We start from the raw sequence: 18,961 nt of genomic DNA, 5'->3' as shown, positions 1-18,961 counted from the left end.
AGAAAAAAGATACCAGCAGGCTCCTTATGTTCTTCCCAATCCATTTACCGTCAAAACTGCATTCATAGAAAAGCAATGCTAAACAATAGTCAAATCAAGATTCAAAATAAAAAGTGGAAAGAGCAACAAAGCAGAGTCAGTATCATAAATCTGGCTAGTAGTTATTTATTTTCTTTACACCTTTTTGTCTACCTTTTAATCAAGTAGAGATTAATAATTTTCTGTGCCTGACTTAGCTGACTGAATAATCCATTCATCTTTTTACCTGCTAAGAAGTTTTATTTTCACAAATGTATTGGTTTACTATAACTCTGACTTCACACAAAAATTTGCAGGGTCAAAACTAATCTGTCCTCCTAGAACCAAAAGCTGAGTCTTAATTATAATCTTACATCTCATTTAAATGCAAGTAAGACTACACATCCTTAACACTTCTGAATGGCGATGTGATCACCAGTTTCACCCGCAAACAAAACAAGTAAAATACACAACACACAACACAAGTGTTTACCCAGAATACATGTGTCCCTCATCTCCTCAGTGTCTAAGCACACAAGATATTTGGCCAAGAGCATAGGCCAAGATGTCCTGTTAAACAGCAACTCTGGAGGCAGGAACACATTTTTACTTAGTGCTTATTGTACTACTGGTTCCCATTCCTATTTATCAGTTCCACACTTAGGCCAGTTTGCCAACAATTCCAGCCAACACATTGGTGGATCCAACAGGTCTGCATACCATCAAAATATAAGCAACCTTTCTGGTCTGAATGCAGTAGTCTGGTGTCCTGCTTTTCTTTCCTTGACTTCTCCTTGTTATTACTTCCAAGTTTTCTAGTGTTGCAGCACTGCAGTTTCAGCAACATCTACCTCTTCTAAGTCAGAAAGTCTGGATTGCTACCAAAACCAATTTTCCTGTCTTTGTCACCATGAACCGTATTTGTTCTATTAATAAACCTCCCTAAAGATTACTCCATTCCCTACTGCTAGAATAAATAAATAAATAAAGGCAAATAATTCCTTTAGGCAAGGATGAACACTTTCCAGTTTTCGCCTTAGGCCTCTCTTTCTGTCTAACAGCTCTAGTTCCATTCATGATAACTCTTAGATTTGAAATATGTTCTTAGTAGTAGCTTAGTAGTAGCTACTTCCTACGGCTCAGACTGCAAAACTCCTCTTTATTTATTAAGCAGATATTACGGACAAAAAAAGACCTCTGAAGAGACACCTATTGCATGACACAAGATATAAGTCTACACCCTTGTGTAAAATTACACAAGGTGTAGATTTTACAATTTACATTGTAAAGATGTATGTTTTATTTTTGTTGTATTATATTCCATCAGTATGTTTCAGTTATGTTGCATTGTACCCCATTGTCCTAGGTGTGGCACTGAGGTTATAGGTTTTCCAGTGTAGGATCTAAGCCATCTGCTTAAGTCACTTATTGTACAGTGCCAAGTAAACTTACAGTACTATAAAAACAGTCATAAAAACAGTAGGTCAGCAAATATAGTCACCCAGCTGGAATCTTTCCAGGACACAATGGTTCACACCCCAGTAATGAAGCTGCTGCAGAGGCAGCATTTAGCAGTGTCCACAAATTCAGCATGGATAAATTTATGCTTTATGAAATAATGGTATTTATGCAATGATTTCCCCTATCACAGCATCATCTTCCCGACAGGTTGGTTAGTTATGTCGTTGATCTTCTTCAAATCACTGTGATAGTAAGAGCTGTGGGAAATAAGCTACATAAGAACAAATACAGGGAAAGAACTCCATGGCTGCCACCCCTGGACCCAATCATAAATGAGGATAAAATCATCCAGCAGTAAGTCTTTTCAAACACTTTCTACAATCCCCACATTTTATTCTTGAAAGAATTCAGGTGTTAAAGATGTTATTTTTAGAACTTGCCAAGTATATACTGTAATCTCAAGTCCCTGACTACAGGAGAAGACGACAGTCCAAGTTGTGCCTCTGCTACCTATCAGAGTAAGTCTGAACTGCCTTTTCTGCAAGCTATAGACACACCCCAGTCTGCTGTCTAGACAGCAGTCTCAGGTTAGACTGTAAACTTCCTTCTCTTTTGGTGGTGAGTACAATGCTGCAATGCAGTTTCACAGGAAAGAGTGTCTAGAAAAGATGGAGTGTGAGATGAAACCCATATTCAGTGTAAGAATTAATAGACTGAAGATGAAATAGACCATGATAATGTCAGTCAAGCAGACACACACTTTAACAGCCAGAACCAGCATATTAGTCTTCTGCTTTGGTATTGAAGAAGCATTTTCCCCTACAGAAGGTGAAGTCCCATGCCTTTTACAGGTCTTATGGTACTAAATGCCTCTAAGAATGTCACTGTTCTGAAACTAGCCCTCATTGGCAACATCTGCCAGTTCTACTGGTAAGACCAGCTCCCAGAGATGAGACATGCACCCTAGTATTGAGTCCCTGATCACCTCAAGAAAGAAGACAAGAATAGGCTGACCTGGAGAGCAAGCTATCCCAGTCAACCTCTAAGCCAAAAGACCAGGAACACTGGTAAGGCAGATTAATACTAGAGCTTGGTCTACAGACTTGAAATCTCTGCAACCTTTCCACTGGGAATAGTAGAGTTTAGTTAAAAGGGATGTCAATCCAGAGTCTCCCAGTAGCACTAAGAACTGCTACGTTCAGAGGAATGATCACACAAAACCCCATTACTAAGAGCATCCTCCCTTGTTCGAGTCATTGTAATTTTTCCATTCTGTCATTGCCCAATTATTTCCAGACATGATGTAACTATTTTGACAGGGGATTTGGGAGTCAAAATGTTGCTTTTGTTGTCATCATTATCCTGGGTGCCTGAATTTTCCAGACAAAATAAGCTGCTGAGGGCATTAGAGTGCCTCTGATGAGGGAGAAATAATCTGTAAGAACTGCCAGTGTGTTCTAAGAAAAACAAACGAATGGTAGAGGTCCAATTACATCTTCCCAAACTCCAGCTCATGTCCATGTGAAATGATGTATTCTTATTCAGACAATTAGTAGAAGAATGTTTCATCTGTTGTCCAATGTTATCACAGCATTTCCCAATTTCCATTCTAACACTGTGTTCAGGACCACTACAGGACAATCTCAACTTGACTAGAAATATGTCTTCGTTATAACCAATGGAAACTAGCCACAGATGTAGGTGTACAAGTGCTGTCTTCACTATTGACAGGCAAATCAATTGCCTGCACTGGTAAAATTTTCGTGAAGTTCTCTCATTGGGAAAAGCAACTCAGTCTTTACAGCAAATGGGTATAACTGGGAGAAACCAAACACAGACACCATTTGGACTTTTGCATGGTTTTCATGGATAGCACTGAATATTTTCAGAACTAGTGTTCATCAACACCCAAGTTCCAGGCTGCAGATCTACCACTTTCCTACTTGGTACCTCAGCCAAAGTGCAGTGTATTTCTACACGTCACTGAAAACCTGTAAATAAAGTTAAATGGTAATTCTTGGTTCAATTCCACATACTGAAAAGCAACTTGTGGGGATGATAGTTGAAAGACTTCTTAAGTGATGGAAGAAACAGTCAAGTAGATGCATCACAAAGAGAACGGGTCTAGAGGATTTTGATGCTCTCTTCATCTTAGAGATAGTTTCTGTATATCAAGACACAGACAGGGTTGAAGTGTCATTTTATGAATCTATTTTTCATGCTACTCAGATTCCAGAGTTGTCAATTTGGCACTGGAAATAACTCTAGAAAATTAAGTTAAGGAAAGGTCATATACAGCATTTATTTTAGCATTTTTATTTTTGTTCAACATTCTGACAAGGGATGCTCTGGGTTCAATGCCCCGAAACTTCAACATTACGCAAGTAGGTTTGAACTCTAAGCCAGCAGCTTGGTGAAGCTGTTGAACTTTTAACCTAAAGTGTCTTCATGAAGAATGGATATTTGGAAAGAGTTCTGCTCAAAGATTTTGGGTTGTTTTCTGTGTGTATTTTTAAGTGGCATCCAGATAAAATATATTTTCTGGCTGCTGTAATATTTACAGGAGGAGACTTTACACCAACACAGAAAACTGTGTTACACCTTCCTTTCATGGTCAGTGGGTGCTTCTGGCAAACAGCAGTATGCAACAATGACTGCATAGGAGGGACAGCGAAAACCCCCCTAAAATACCCAAATGAGAGAATCTGCTCTACAAAACGATACATATCCTTGTAGTCTAGAGCATGTGATACACAAGGGACTGGTGGCTGTGCCAGTTGCTACCAACTCTATTCCACTTTCTTCTCTGGGCTGCCAATAGCTAGTTGTAGTCTCCTGGATTCTCATGGCAAGAGGTCATGTTCATGTCGAGGCTTTTTCTTGGTCATGATTAAAAGAGAAGTACTAAGGTATACCTAGGGAAGTTTTCCTAGGACTGTAACTGTCCAATACACTCTTCTTCCTCAAGGATACATCATTTGCTTAAATGTGTGCTCAGATAACTAAACAAAACTGCAGAGAAGTGGCACACAGTGGATAATTTCTAAGTACCTACAGCAAGCCAACAACCTGCCTGAAGATACAGCAAGTTCTTTCAGCTTCTGAGCCCAACCTGCTTGCGTCTTGTTGGGAAAGATTTAAGCACACTCCACAGAAAACCAGATTGCCTTATAAAATCCCCTCTGCTATCCAGCACAGCTTCCCACTACAGGAAAAACAAGCAAACAAAAACAAACAAACAAATCCAACCCTGCTTGCGTTGCCACTTGATCTGGGTACACAGTCCTTAGGCATGATTCAAAAAGAAGGCCGATTTGTATACAAATAGAACAGAAGCCTATCCTCTGTTATAGAAGAAACATCTGCCTTATTCCCTTAGGGATGCAAACATTACTATTATTATGTTCACTGATTTATGTCTTTGCAGAATGTGTGCCGATATCACTGCTTTTTGTCTCTAGTTCTACACAGCACTGATTTATTTGAGAGATTGTACAGGAGTTTATCCAAATCATCACCTGCTGCAGTTTGTATTTTCTCACCCTTTAGAAGCATATTTAAAACTTAATTTTTCTTGCATCTTATGGCTTAAATTTAGGGATGGAATACATATGGTTAAAGACAGTAAGTAGTTGTATATCGCCTCCTACAACCACCTCAGGTCTTGGCTCTGCTGCTTCCCTGGTCAGGCAGGGAAATTTATAAAATAAATACACAGTATGCAAGAATATTCCACTGCAAGGATGACTGAATTTCCCGTAATCCCCATTTGCTACTTGCTGTAAAGAAGACATACCCAATGTGTCAAAATGTGTATCAAAATCTTTTGAGCAGCAAGAAGTACCTGCTGCTTTTTACCCTTCTCCTGCCCAGAAACCCATCTGAAAAAGGAAGCACTCTCAATTTTCAAACTTTTCGCCTACCTCCCAGGAAAATAAGTGGAAACTGCAAAATGTCAAAAGCTCTGAAACTTCAAGACCTATGTAGTTGGACTGGATGGCAAATCCAAGCAGAAATATGTAACCCAACAATTTACATGCAAGCTGCCAGCCTATCATTAGTTTTAAACTATCGCCTCTTGGACCAGTAAATATGAGATGAAAATGGCACTAACACTATTGAATCCCCATGTTTTACTTCCCCCTGCCCTCTCATAGTCATTCATATTGCAAGCAAAGGGACCACCACACTACAGTGGTGCCTGACTGCTTAATACAGAGAAAACTGTACAGAGAAGTGGCTTCATCTCCAAATCTCTGAAAAAAATATAAACTAGCAGATGTATAATGCAGACACTGAACCCACACCACTGAGACACTCCTCAGAGTGACCTTTTCCTTACTACTTGTTCTGTCCACACCCTCACATCAGTCAAACACAGCCTGTAAGAAGCACGGCTACTGCCCAGGTAATATTCTTAGTGGTGGGTTCACAGTGGTATCAGCTATTAATCACAAAAAGCTCCACTGGGATAACCCCAGAATTAAACAAATTAAGCAACACAAGTCTAGAGAGGGGAGTTGGTGTGGGAAGTAGTTTTAAGGAACGTTATTTTTTTTCCAAGAATAAAATGATTCTTTAGACAGAAGCAAATCCACAAGGGCTTAGAATGTCCCATTCATGCTGAGATTTCAAACACAGGCAAAAATTTTCTACATTTTTATGAGGTCATACACAGTAAGGAAACAATTCATCTCCTACAGGGCCTACTAAGAGCGGCACTAACTCTCATGAATTCCCAGAGCATATTTCAGATCTCTATCAATAGTACAGGACATTTCCAGTATCTACTGGAATACCCTGACAGTAAGAGTCTCCCCATTTAAATTTCAGTTGTACCTCTACATGGTGAACAGTTCTCAATCATCAAATCCCAGCATGATGACCAAGTCACCTGTGTCCCAGAAAGCTGCTCATAGTAGAAGTGATTCCAAAAAAAGTGACTCTATGCAAAAGAGGATGAAACATAACAGGGCCCAAATGAAAAACAAAATGGAACAAAAATCTTTAATACTGGAACTGGATCCACCTTGAGAAGCAGTTTTGCCTTATATGTTAATAGAGAGAAACAAACACTGACAATATCTTGGAAATGAGATCGCTCTGTCCCTTCTAACCAACCACTCTAGACCAAAGGAAGTCTTTCTCTAAGTTGGAAGGAGTGTCTCTAAGGACCAAAGTCTGAGCTTTGAGTTACTAAATAGCTGAATAGAGGCAAGCCACTTATCACAGGAAATGGAGCAAAGGCCAAGAAGAAAAATCAGTTTTCTAGCTGGAATGCTAGATGCTATGCTCTGTGGGATACTATAGCAAGTCTTGTGCTGTGGAAGGACTGTGGTGACAGTGGGTCAAATAGCCAATAGTTCAGTCAAGAAAATAAATTTATGCTTTTGTATTAATTTCTTCATATATTGAGGCTGAGGTCACTCCAGATGAAATATTTTTTTTTATCGAATGCTATGGGTCTTATATTCTGTAAAGTGAATTATTTCAGACCTTGACCAGAGAAATCCCCAAAAAACCGTATTTATATAGGCAAAGTCAGCAGGAAAAGAAAGAAAAGAAAAGAAAAAATTGCAAAAAGAAAAAGAGGGAAGCATTTTATCCTTCTCTTCAGAAGGACATTGGAAAGTATAGTCAAAATTCTGTTCATCGTATCAAGGCAGTAAATTCAGAGCGAATTGGAATTAGGTCATAGAGACTTTACAAGAGACTTTCATTCCTCAGATGAGTGAGCAACATACCCGTGGAGAGGAAACTACATAGGGAATGCATAACAAGCTCCTGTTAATTCTGATGGAAACACAGAACCTTGCAAAACAAGAGACTGACTCTTCCAAACAGAACTCAGTTCATTTCTAGTGAAATGTCCCTCACTGGAATTGTGCCAGGTGGACACTTGAGATTATTTTTTTTGTTTTAGTCCCCCAAATATTTCACTTTCTCCAAAGGTTCTTTGGGCTAAATTTAACAAAGTAGAGCATCCAAATCATCATTTCCTGACTCATGGGGAATGTATTCTAAGTCATATACAGACTTCAGTAGGAGCCACTATGAATGCCTCTTTAACTGCATTCACTCATGCAAATTCTATCATTTAAAAAGGCAAAGAAAAGCTGATGATGCTAGGGCAGAGCTGATAAAGAAACTTTATTTTAATAATTCAGATTTAAAATTATTAAAGATGAAACACCTTTTCATTTGCACTTTCAAACTGCTCAAGAAGTGGGCAATGCAGTGAGGCAGAAATCTAAATTTAAATTGGAGGTAGTACCTCACACTGGAACAAGAAAGTGTACATGTATTTGGTTAATGTTGCACAGACCTACTGACAGGCTGGATGTACTCAAAAAAGGTTTACTTTTCAGCATTAATCCCAATTCTGTGAAAGTGCCTGACTACAGATTCAGAAAAACAACATGTGCCATACATCAGTAGTAGTTTTACGCTTCAGCTACTCTAGCACACCTCTCCTTAAACCTTCCTTGCCCAGAAATACTCTTCAGTGCTGGTTGTAACAGCTCAGCCAGCTTGCCTCAAATTGGAAAGAACGTGAGGGCAGAGTTGTCACTGCTTTGATGCCCCTAAGCAGGAGCAGCTTTCAAACTGTGCAGAAAGTCAAAGCTTCCTTTCCTCCCTAGGACCTCTGCACCTTCACCACCAGTGCCAGAGGGCAGAGGTGCCCATCATGGAATTTACTGCAACAACCTTCAGCTCTCTCCATTCTGTGCCCCCATCACCACTGCCAGCAAAGACTTAGATGTAGTTTGCTCACTGCTCCTCCTTACCGACAGATGTTCAATGCATCACAGCAGCAGCTGATAAAGAGCATTCACTCTGCAGAGGATAACTAACACAGGGGAAAGTGACTTTAGATGCAGACTTTTTCCCCACACTGCCTGAAGAACTTCTCGGGATATGCCAGTGGACTGCATGTCTCTTAGTTGGTTTCAAAGGAACATTTTATGGTTTCTTACTTCTACTTGCAGATTCTCTTCACCAACTGTAGCTTTGGAGCGCATAAAATAAAATTCCTCTCACCTGCATACCACTTCTGAGACAGCCCCATGGAAATAAACTAACACCAGCACACTAACATCCAAGAACTGCTCAAAAACCACATAAGATAGTAAGCATCAGCCATCCACGTACAATATGCATGTATTCACAGCCTAAGGCACTGTCAGACTATTGGTGAATAGTAAAACAATGTCCTCCTGTTCTGCTGGTCAGTTAAATTCCCACAAGTAACTAGTTAATAAACATGTCAAAAATCGGTAAAAAGTGTGGCTGGGAGAACACATACTTTAAACTCAGCTATTGAAATACGAGTCAAATTTCTAAGCTGCTTTCACTGCTTTGGTCATATATATCCCTGGTTTTCAGTGGAAGGTGTTTTTATGCAGTAAATGCTTCCAGAATCAAAAAACTAAACATACACACACCCCCATGCAGTTTTAAAAGAGAAACACAGAAAACTTTCATGTAAGTCTTCCTTCCCTATCTGAAGATAATTAAACAGTCTCAGTCCAGACTTCTGCATCCTCTTTCAAACTGACTGCCGTTGTATCAAATACTCCACCCCAGTTCAAGCTCTCTGTGCCCTCTAGATAAAGCAAAAGGATTTGCAATCCATCTCAAATAATCTGCTAGAAGGAATTCCCTTCTACCAGGGGAACACAGGGTTTTGCAACACCTCTTTTCTATCTTTTTCCAGCAAAGGAAGACTTCAGTAAGAATATTTAAAGATAGAGGGCCTAAACCAAAGCTTTACTTGGTCCATACATATATATATATGTATATATATATAACCATATATATAATCTCTATAATCTCCTTGTTCTTATTCCCACCACCAGACAGACTCATAAGCCCACAGTGTTTTGATAAACACACCAAAAGTAGCTGGGGACATAATTATGAAAACATGCACAGCAAGTTTGTTTTATGGCAGTTTGCTTCATGGCTCTCCTCCAGCAGTTTGGATGCATAGCTCCAATAGGACCACAGTGCTAAAATTTTCCTTAAACAAGTCCCACTTGAAGGTCCAGGCCTCTTTTTCTCTCTCCATAATACCACCTGCATCCCAACACTCCTGGAAAAAAAGTTGAATTTATCCACTGCAGAGAAGGATGATGATGTGTACATACATCCCTCTTACCAAGGCCTCTCCTAGCTTGGCTGTGCTACACCATACCTTCAGTCCGCAGTGCAGTTTCGCAAGCACTCTTTGAGGAGAGGATTTGTATAAAGCCACAAAAAAGACTAACGTGTTTGGCTCATGACATCCAAAAGTTGGTGGGAATGCAACGTGAGAGTTTTGAAACAAGCTCAGCAGACTAGCTAGAGCATCTTGGTCCCCTCAAAGCCTGGGTGAGATGAGACCCTGAAAGGTGAGGGTTTCCTCAAGTATTACATCCCATAATGGCTTTACAGAGAGAGAGAGTCCCATTTCACAGGGCTCCAATACCCCATTTTATGCTTGAATACACATTTTTCAGAGGACATCAGAATTCCAAACTACATGTTTTATTCTGTCCACCTCAGAAAGGTAAAAAAATTACAAATTCACATTATTTTACCAGGCAGCTAATTTATATGAAATACATGTAAGAAAAGGCAGAAAAATATGGTTGAAGGGAAGGCAAAAAGAAAAAATGAAAACATTGTCTTCAGCCTCACTGAGGAACATGTACGTCTTTCTCAAGGAACGATGCACTTATAAAGAGAATTTTCTTTCTTTGCAAACACTCCACTGTAAAACTAAAAGTAAACAATACCCAGATTAACAAAAAAGATCTGACAGGTTTTCTTTAAGAGGCAGAATGAACAACTCCTGGAGCCGTTAGAGGTGGGTTGAGCCATGACACACCTTTCCTTCAGAAGCTGATGAACAAGTTCTGAGCAACTTGTAGAGGGAGAAAAAAAGATAAAGAAAAGGCAAATATGAAATAATGAACCATATATCCCCTTCAAGAAAGAAGTATAGTTTTGGTCTGCAAGGGGGTTTAAAGAGGACATTTAGAAGCATCATGTACTACCAAGAAGGGAGGCCCAACTTCCTGGTCTCAGAAGCCACATGCTGAAAACTTTCACATGGTCAAAAGCCAAAAAACACATGCCACACACCTTGTGGAGCTGAGGAAAGGGAAAGCACAAGGAAGTATTTCATAGGCCGGATAAATAAATCCTCATGACTGCTGCTACCTTCGAGATAAGGTTGGGCCAGGCAGGTAGCCAGCTCTTAAGAAAATGCTGCAATATTGATCTCAGCAATTGAGGTTGGAAGGGGCCTCTCGAGATTGTCTAGTACAACCCCACAAGCTCAAGCAGGGTTAGCTGGGGCAAGATGCTCAGGACCGTGTCAATTTGGGGTTTGAGTATTTCCAAGGATGGAGACACAACTTCTCTGGACAGCCTGTGCCAGTGTTCAGCCATCATCACAGTGAAAGTTTCTTACATTCAGATGGAATTCCCTGTGCTTCAATTTATACTCATTGCTTCTGTCCTAATCTACATGCTAATCTATTGGGCACCACTGAAAAGAGTGCAGCTATCTTAAGCAAAGAGTCAAATTTCCCAGAAGTCCTCTTACCAGCAAAGCTCCTGCTCTAAGTGTTATGGGGACTTACTCCTGTGTACAGATCTAGATTGGCTGCATGACAGATCACAGAAATTCTTTCCTAAGCCAACACCTGCTGATGACACACAAACTCAAGCTGAAGAACAAAGATCCATGCATTGAAGAGGTATGTTAGGAATAAACACACCCATACATTTTCCCACAAGTCAAACTCATAGGTTCTCACACCACAAAAATTGGCCAAATGACACCCTGACTGTGAAAGAGTCTCCATAGGTGAGTCTTCACAGATTGTTACTCCACTGCATTAAGCTTTTGACCCATTCTTTCTCAAAACAAGATGTTAATGCCAACACAATTTTGTCATTAATATTAACAGCTGTGATTCCCCAGACAATTTAATACCAACAGAAGCAGCTTTAAAGAAAAGCTCTTGAATGGTAATGCTTACAAGACTTTATTAATGACAAAACTATCACTAACATTAAAAGCTGTGCTTCCCCAGAGGTTTTAACAAACAGAGGCAGGCTTAAAGAAAAGTTCCTGACTCATAACGCTTATCAAACTGCTGTTTCCCAGTGCTAATACCATTTACAGCATAGACCCTGTCCCTGCATTAGCACAGTGACAAACACAATGGAATTGTATGTCTACTGGTTCACATAGCAGGTAAGGTAAGACCACTGCTATCGCACTGGCTTGCTCCGAGACATTCCCTAGACATGCTAATCTACAGTTACATTATTTCAGTGCTTGGGAATAAGTCTCTGTCAATGGAGATGACCCCCCCCAAAAAAAAACCAAAACAACCAAACCATGAAAACCAAGAGAAAAAACAACCCAATGTTGGGTTTGACTTTGAATTCTCCAGAGGTTTAGGGCTTTGCAGAATTGTTCCCCTTGTATGCCTCTGCTGCTTGCACCGAAGTCAGTGGATGTTTGACCACAGATTTCTGTGGGAACAGGATAGGATTTTAGCCACAGCAGGACTGCTAACCACTACCATCTTGTATTTGCCCTTCAGAAGCTTTTCAAGGCAAATGCTTAGAAAGTAGTTGAATCCAGTTTTTGTAAGCAATACCCCAGAAAAACCCTTTCCCAGAGGTCACACCTGGGTCTGGGTGCAAGCTTTCTGGTGGACTTCTCCTCAGTCTGTTGTGTGGAAGATAAGGAATTTGGAGGATTTCCTGCTCAGCAGCATGTAGCTCCCCAAACATCTGACAGTTTATGTACTAGGGACTGTCTCCACAGAAACCTGGCTAAAAAGACCATAATGATGAAAATTACAGCTTTCCAGAAGCAAGCAGCTGATCTTCTCTCCCTCACACTCTCCGTCCTGTACTATTTTCTAACTGTATTCTCTTGCCTGCGTTTTTTCCAAAGCACACCAGGTACCACACACCTCCTCCCAACCAGGTCTGAAGGAAAGGGTATTAATATCCACACTAATGGACTAGCACTGCAGATAAAGCCACTCCCCATGGGGTCCTGAAATCAAATACACTCTCCCATTCACCAAAACATCATGGGCCAAGCGAGTACACAGTTAGCCCTGACTTGCCACCCTACCACACTGCATATCTCTCAGATAAGCCTCTAATAGAGCCCTCAGCTGATGTCTTTTTCATAACCATTTCAAAATCAGAAGGGCTTCCCCTCAAGACAGCTTGATTTTTATCTCTAAAGATGTAAAAGATTCAGGTGAATGAAACCCTTACATTTACCCTTACATTTCAAGTTATCCTAAAACAGGGCTGCATGCACCTCTATGCCAAGGACTACAAGATGGGTGTTCTTTCTCTTCAGGCAACCTTTTACTATGCAGCTGCTTGATCTGTTCAGGATACTCGTCTTCTAGTCTAACCACCAGTGTCAGTAAGGGAGATAAATGCTTACCAAGACCTAGTCTGTCTTCTGAGAATAGCCACTCAGCCAACTCAAACTCTCCAACTTCAGCACCTGTAGGCTATTACCAGCTGCGGCCCTTCTGTAACATTCATTATTTAGCTGCTGGTTTGGTCGGGAATATGGAGCTCTGCCTTGCCCTTGAGCTGCCTTATCTTCTCTGAACAGGTAGTACAGTACAACACTAGAAGACAAACAAAACTCACTAGGCTAGTTGCCTTCTGCCATAACGTACAGGGGAAAAGTAACAGTGGATCTCCATCTGACCTGCTGGACAAATGTGTGAAGCATGGATAACAACTCAGGAATCAAGAATCCCTTGTTTGCTAAGGAATTCTGAATGGTACAGTGCTTGAAGAAATATAATTAAAAAAATCATAAATATAAATACACATGAGTGCCCTATATCAATCATTGCCAAAGGGACAGCAAAGCAGGAGTGTTCAGCTGTGTCCACAGCCTGACATGCTACCTTTTAAATCTGCTCAAACCTTCTCACTTTCCAATTCTCATTTCAAAAAAACAACAACAACAAACAAATAAAACAAAAAAGGAAACATCCCACAGTTTTAAAGCATGTGTGGAAGGTACTGCAGATCGGAACATGGCAAGCTAAGTGGCACTGTGCAGTGATAAAAGCAACACAGGAGGATATTTCCACATGTTTGGTGGGCAACAAGTGAATACAGGTTGGAAGCATGAAGGATGTGGAAGAAAGCAATGTAAAGCTCTGGCCTCAGGTTTATCTGGCTTCCACTGGCCTCAGTAAGACTTACATTCCCAAATCTGACAGACAATCTTATAAACGATAAAGCTGAAAGTGTTGTACCAATCAGCTAGTCTGACCTCATGAATAGCACAAGCCACAGGATTGACATAAACTAATTCCTGACTGAAGTAGAATATAACTTTTCAACAGGCATCTCATTTGATTTAAAGATTTCCAGCAGTAGAAAAATCTACCACAACCCTCAGTAAACCACCTCTCACGTTAGAAATGTGTGCTTCATCTGCCAAGTTTCAACTTCCAGAGCCTGGGCCCTGACTTACTTTTCCTAGACTGAAGAATGTTACAGCCAAATGTTTTCTGTATAGCTAATTATAAATGGTGATCAACAAGTCACCTTTTAAGCACCTCTATAAATAGGATAAGCTTTTGAGTCTCATCCATCAATACCCAGGATTAATCAATGTTAAATCTGTAACCTTCCATTTATGACCTCTGCAGCAGTCTGTCACATATACAATGGTCACTTAAAACACAGCTCTCTTGGATCAAAAGAGTTATTCAAGTTTAAAACAAAAGAAGCTATGTTTCATGGCAACCTGGAAAGACACAAGGATATCACAATATAGGTATGAAAAGAATGATGGTCTGCTTATGATCATACAGCAAGTAAGTGACAAAGCGCAGAGTAATGCCAGTTAATCCTGATTTTAAATCCTCATCCTTGTTCACAATGCCATCTTTCTACACGACATAAGATAGAAGCTATGCTAAAAACAAAACAAAAAACATCTGTAATCTCTCCAGTCTTAAAGCAAGCTTTTAGAGCTATTCACATGCAACTGAAAGTAATATAGAAAAAAACTTGGTATATGCGTAATAGTATCCTTCCTGATTATCGTGAGGCATAGAAAACATACCAAGCAAAAGAAACTCTTTGGCCTGCACCCACAGCAGGGCCACTCACAGATTCTTCATTTTTTTGCAGCTTCAGAGATGCTTGGCAAGACCAGTTTCAACAGCCTACTGAGGCTTTACTATCAATTTGATTTCTAAGTACTAAGTAGTCAACAAATTCTCCTAGTTCCAATCATAAGTCTGTCCAACAAATTCCAGTTTGCAAATGTAAACACCATTTAAAAAAAAAGAAAGAAAGAAAAAACCCACAAACTTTAAAACCAAAATATTTGACAGTCAGTTTCTCTTCTTTACTAGCTGCCAAAAGCAGAGTTCAGGGCTCTGTGCTTCTCGAGTTGATGAAATCATTAACACCTACAGCAACGTCAGGAATGTAATGCTGCCCTCAGGACTTGGTAAGTAATGAGAAACTGGTGTCAGTTTCACCTTTAAAAACCAGTTCCAAGTAATAAATTTCCAATTTCAGATCCGGATGGAAACCCAGCCCAAGCAGCATAGCAGAGGCACGACTCAGAGCACTTCGTTCAAAAGATATCAATACTGGCAACCATGCCAGCAAGATGCTCATGAAAACAGTCAGAAGACACATACCATGAAGTTATGCCTTGCTGCAAAATGCATCCAGCAGAGTGTGTGGAGAGTTACTAGAAAGAACAGTGTACAGTGTTCACAGCAAAGAAAATTTGATTCATTTTCACTTTAGCTAGTCCTTTTTCTTGCTACAGACACCAGACCAAGACTTAGGGAGACCTTGTGTGGCAACATCAGGCAGCAGGCAGCCAGTCTGGAAGCTAGAGAGCCAGTGTGAATTACAGCATCTGTATGCATTTAGCAACTTCAATAAAGGACCCTTTTTATATTCATTACAACACAGTTCTGTCTTTGCTGCTACAACGGGTACTATAGAGAAGGCATCAGCAGCTGCTCTCTGGATGAGTCAAGGCCTTCCAGTAGGATAAAAGTGGGGTGCAACCCTCCTTCCAGCAATGTGAGTCTCAAGTGCCCCACAGCACGTGGTGGTAGCTTTTTCACCTCCTTCTTCACCAGACACAGCACAGCAGGCACCATCCTTTGCAAACTGTATGTGTCCCTTTCCATTTCACTGGGGAGGGAGCTATAACTGAAAGTTCAATGCTGTACTCATGCTATGAATTTATTTAAGTCTGCCTAAGAGAAGCACAGATGGCTTTCTAGTGCAAACCACTTATACCGGCACTTTGCTGACTGTGCTACCTCCCATCAATGCCCTCTGGGCTTTAGGGTAGAGCAAGAAATGCTACATGGCCCCCTCTCTGCTACTTTAATGTTCCTCAGCTGATTTCATTCTTGAGTTATAAGGCACAGGGGGGAATGAATACCACAGTGATAAGCTGCCATTTATTCTGTATACATTTTAAGCTTAAGGCAAAGTCTCCCTATATCTTTCATCGTGTTAGGATAGGATACACAGAGCATCCTAACATGCCAGATGTCCTGCAAGTTGCTGCATACATTGATGCACTTCTTTTGACACTAGCGCTATGTTTTGTTCTTCCATGTAAAAGTACATCAGATATCCTTCCCGAAAACACTTCCTCCAACACATGGTCCAGTGTGCTGCTGGTATCATATGCCAATCCTCTTGTAAAATTTACATCCTTGTGTCCTACCAACAGCTCAAAAGTTCAGGATTCTCAGTCATTTCCTGTCCCTTGGATTAGCATCCAACAATGTCCTGTTTACATTTCAGGGCTGTGGTGGAAATAAACACCATAATGTCAGGACATTCCATCAGCAGGATTCCAGAGCAACCATGCTGGGCTGTGAGCAGGATGCTGAACCAAGTATGGTCTGAGTTTTTATCTTCTTTCGTCTTCCTTATACTTCCATTACCTAACTGAAATACCAGAGGATGCCTTCTAGTGAGTCAGTCCATGCAAGTAGTGAACACACAAGAGGGATCTTTAGAATCACAAAGTTACTAAATTAAGGGAATTAGAAAGCAAGCAAATAAAGACCACAAGAAGGATTTTATTTCTTTAGGAAGCAGAATTTCAAAGCAACATAATCATCCCTCCATCTGGCAGGTGACAAAATTGAGATATAGACAAGACAAAGTCATTTCCTGGTTCGATGGTTGTAAGGACTAAATTCTGCTGTCAATACGGTAGCAGTAAAACTGAAGATAAGCCAAAATTAATTTTTCTCAATTATTCCTAATTATATTTCACCTACTTAAGTACTACTACTGGAATAATCAGAGGAGACATCACAAATACATATGTTATTAAATCTCAGCCAAGAGAGACTTCTCTTTAAGTAGGTTAAAAAATCTCCAGAACAGAAAACAGCCTGTTAGCAAATAGGCTGTCCTGTGGTATTATTTAAAACTCTTTATTTCTTGCCCCAGCAATGTACAAACAAATGCTGTCTTCTCCATTCCAATCAGAATATTAAAAGTAAATATTATGAAGAAGCATCTCTTGAGACACACAAACTGGATTGCTACCAAGGACAAGCCGAATGCTCTGAAAATGTCATTTTCTGTGATGCACTGGATCTCTCAGAATCAGAGAAAACAAAGACGAGAAAGATGTACGAAGGTTGTATATTCTATTTGTCACAGACAAAAAAACAGTGTGCTGGACAGTATTTTGTTGAGTGCTCAGTGTAATACAGACTTCAAGCATTGACATTTTATACACAGTAGAACCTACTGTACAGGTATTGAGGGAATAGAACTGGAAACCAGAAGGTTGTGCCATTGGAATGAATGCTAGTTGGGATTGAACTGGCATGGAAATGGCTGCCTAGCACTTGCTTAAGATTCTCCCAGTGGCAGCCCAGGCTAAAGCTGACTTTAAGACAGTTTTGTACAATAATTAGTCCCACAGGTATCTCATTTACTAAGAGTAATAGCCCTGAGACTATCTGGAAACTCCAGCAAGTGTGATGAGAGCTGCAGTCTATCCCCTAAATAAAGCAAGGGAGATAAGACCTGTGCCCCAGGCTTAATAAGGTGTCCTTCACTTCTAAGTGTTGGTTATTAGCCACCATTTATCAAGCAGACTAGACCTGCCAGATGCCTTCATATGACAAGAACAGCTTGGAGAATCTGCCTCAGGTGCCACAGGGCACGTTCTACAGCGTTTGTTGCAGAAGAACTGTATGGAAGCCAAAGCCTCACCACATTTAGACCATTACAAAAGACTCATCTCTTTGTCCAAAGCATAGCATGAACTGTAGACTCAGAACCCCCTGGTGCTTTTCCATGAGCTGTACTTTTTCTTGCTCCCTATCCCTGAAGTTTACAAGCACATTGTTGGAGGCAGGTAGAGAGTACTGGTGCTTTTGCTCCCCCTGTTAGGGAAACCATTAATTTAAATCACGTGCATGAAGCAAGGACATTATAAATGTATGTAACAATGTGATGGCTGCTGGCAATCAATGGGGAAAAAAGGTGGGGGGGGGGGGGGGGAGGGAAGGGGGAGGAGTTTACTGTGTCTTTGGGCAGATCCTAATGGACAACCTCCACATCACAAAACCAAACACTGCAGCTGCCACTAATCACATCAGTCAGCCCAGAACAGCCAAGCAGCAAATAGACAGGCACTGCCCAAGGTGCTCTCTCCCAACATGCTTATTCAGGACTGTGGAGTGCACTGGCAAGACAGGTTGTGAGCAAATTTGATGTATATTGCCTGCACTTTGCTTGCCATTTTAGCATCTTTAACAAATACTACACTAACTTTAAAAATAATCAGTGGGCCCAAGTTAAAAATAAAGTGCAAGCTGGCTTCCATGAGAAAGCAACTGAGCCAAAGCCATTTATAGTAATTCAATGTGTCACTGAATAGCATCGGTTTATAAATACACTGAAAGCCGGACATGAAATAACTGGTTAACAGCTCCCTAATCACAAGGGCTTCCTCTGCTACACATTTTTCCTATTTATCCAATGGCTTCTGTTTTATATCTAGTTTGCTAATGGAAAGAGGGGATGGGGAAGGGGGTTGGAAATTGGCCTAAACTGATCCAGCAGATGCACAGAGCTGGGGCCTCAAACACTGGCTTCTTTTCTGCAGCCACCAAAGCTGGGGGGGGGGGGGGGGGGGGGGAGGGTTTTCCACAAAATTCTTTCTCTGCAGCAGCTACAGCAGAAACACATTTCCTCTGTTTGGAGCCACTCAAAATAACTGCAGTTCAAATGCCAGACGAATATTTTGTGCTTCCTGCACTCATAAGGAGAAAGAGATGTGAAAATACTGAAGAAAGTTCCTAGTATGGTGGTCTTGAAACAGCAGCAGAAGGCATTAAAAAATTAAAATAAAAATAAAGTGCACTCCCATAAAGAAAGCAAAACGAAACTA

At 40.6% G+C, this 18,961-nt stretch overlaps 1 protein-coding gene across 4 annotated transcripts in view; it reads right to left on the bottom strand.

Moving 5' to 3' along the window:
- DAAM2 (dishevelled associated activator of morphogenesis 2) overlaps positions 1-18,961 on the bottom strand; it is a 199,882-nt gene that overhangs the window by 126,293 nt on the left and 54,628 nt on the right. The window lies entirely within an intron of this gene.

This window comes from Lathamus discolor, chromosome 5, assembly GCF_037157495.1.
Source record: "Lathamus discolor isolate bLatDis1 chromosome 5, bLatDis1.hap1, whole genome shotgun sequence".
Classification (NCBI taxonomy): domain Eukaryota; kingdom Metazoa; phylum Chordata; class Aves; order Psittaciformes; family Psittacidae; genus Lathamus; species Lathamus discolor.
This window is presented reverse-complemented; position numbering and strand designations above follow the sequence as displayed.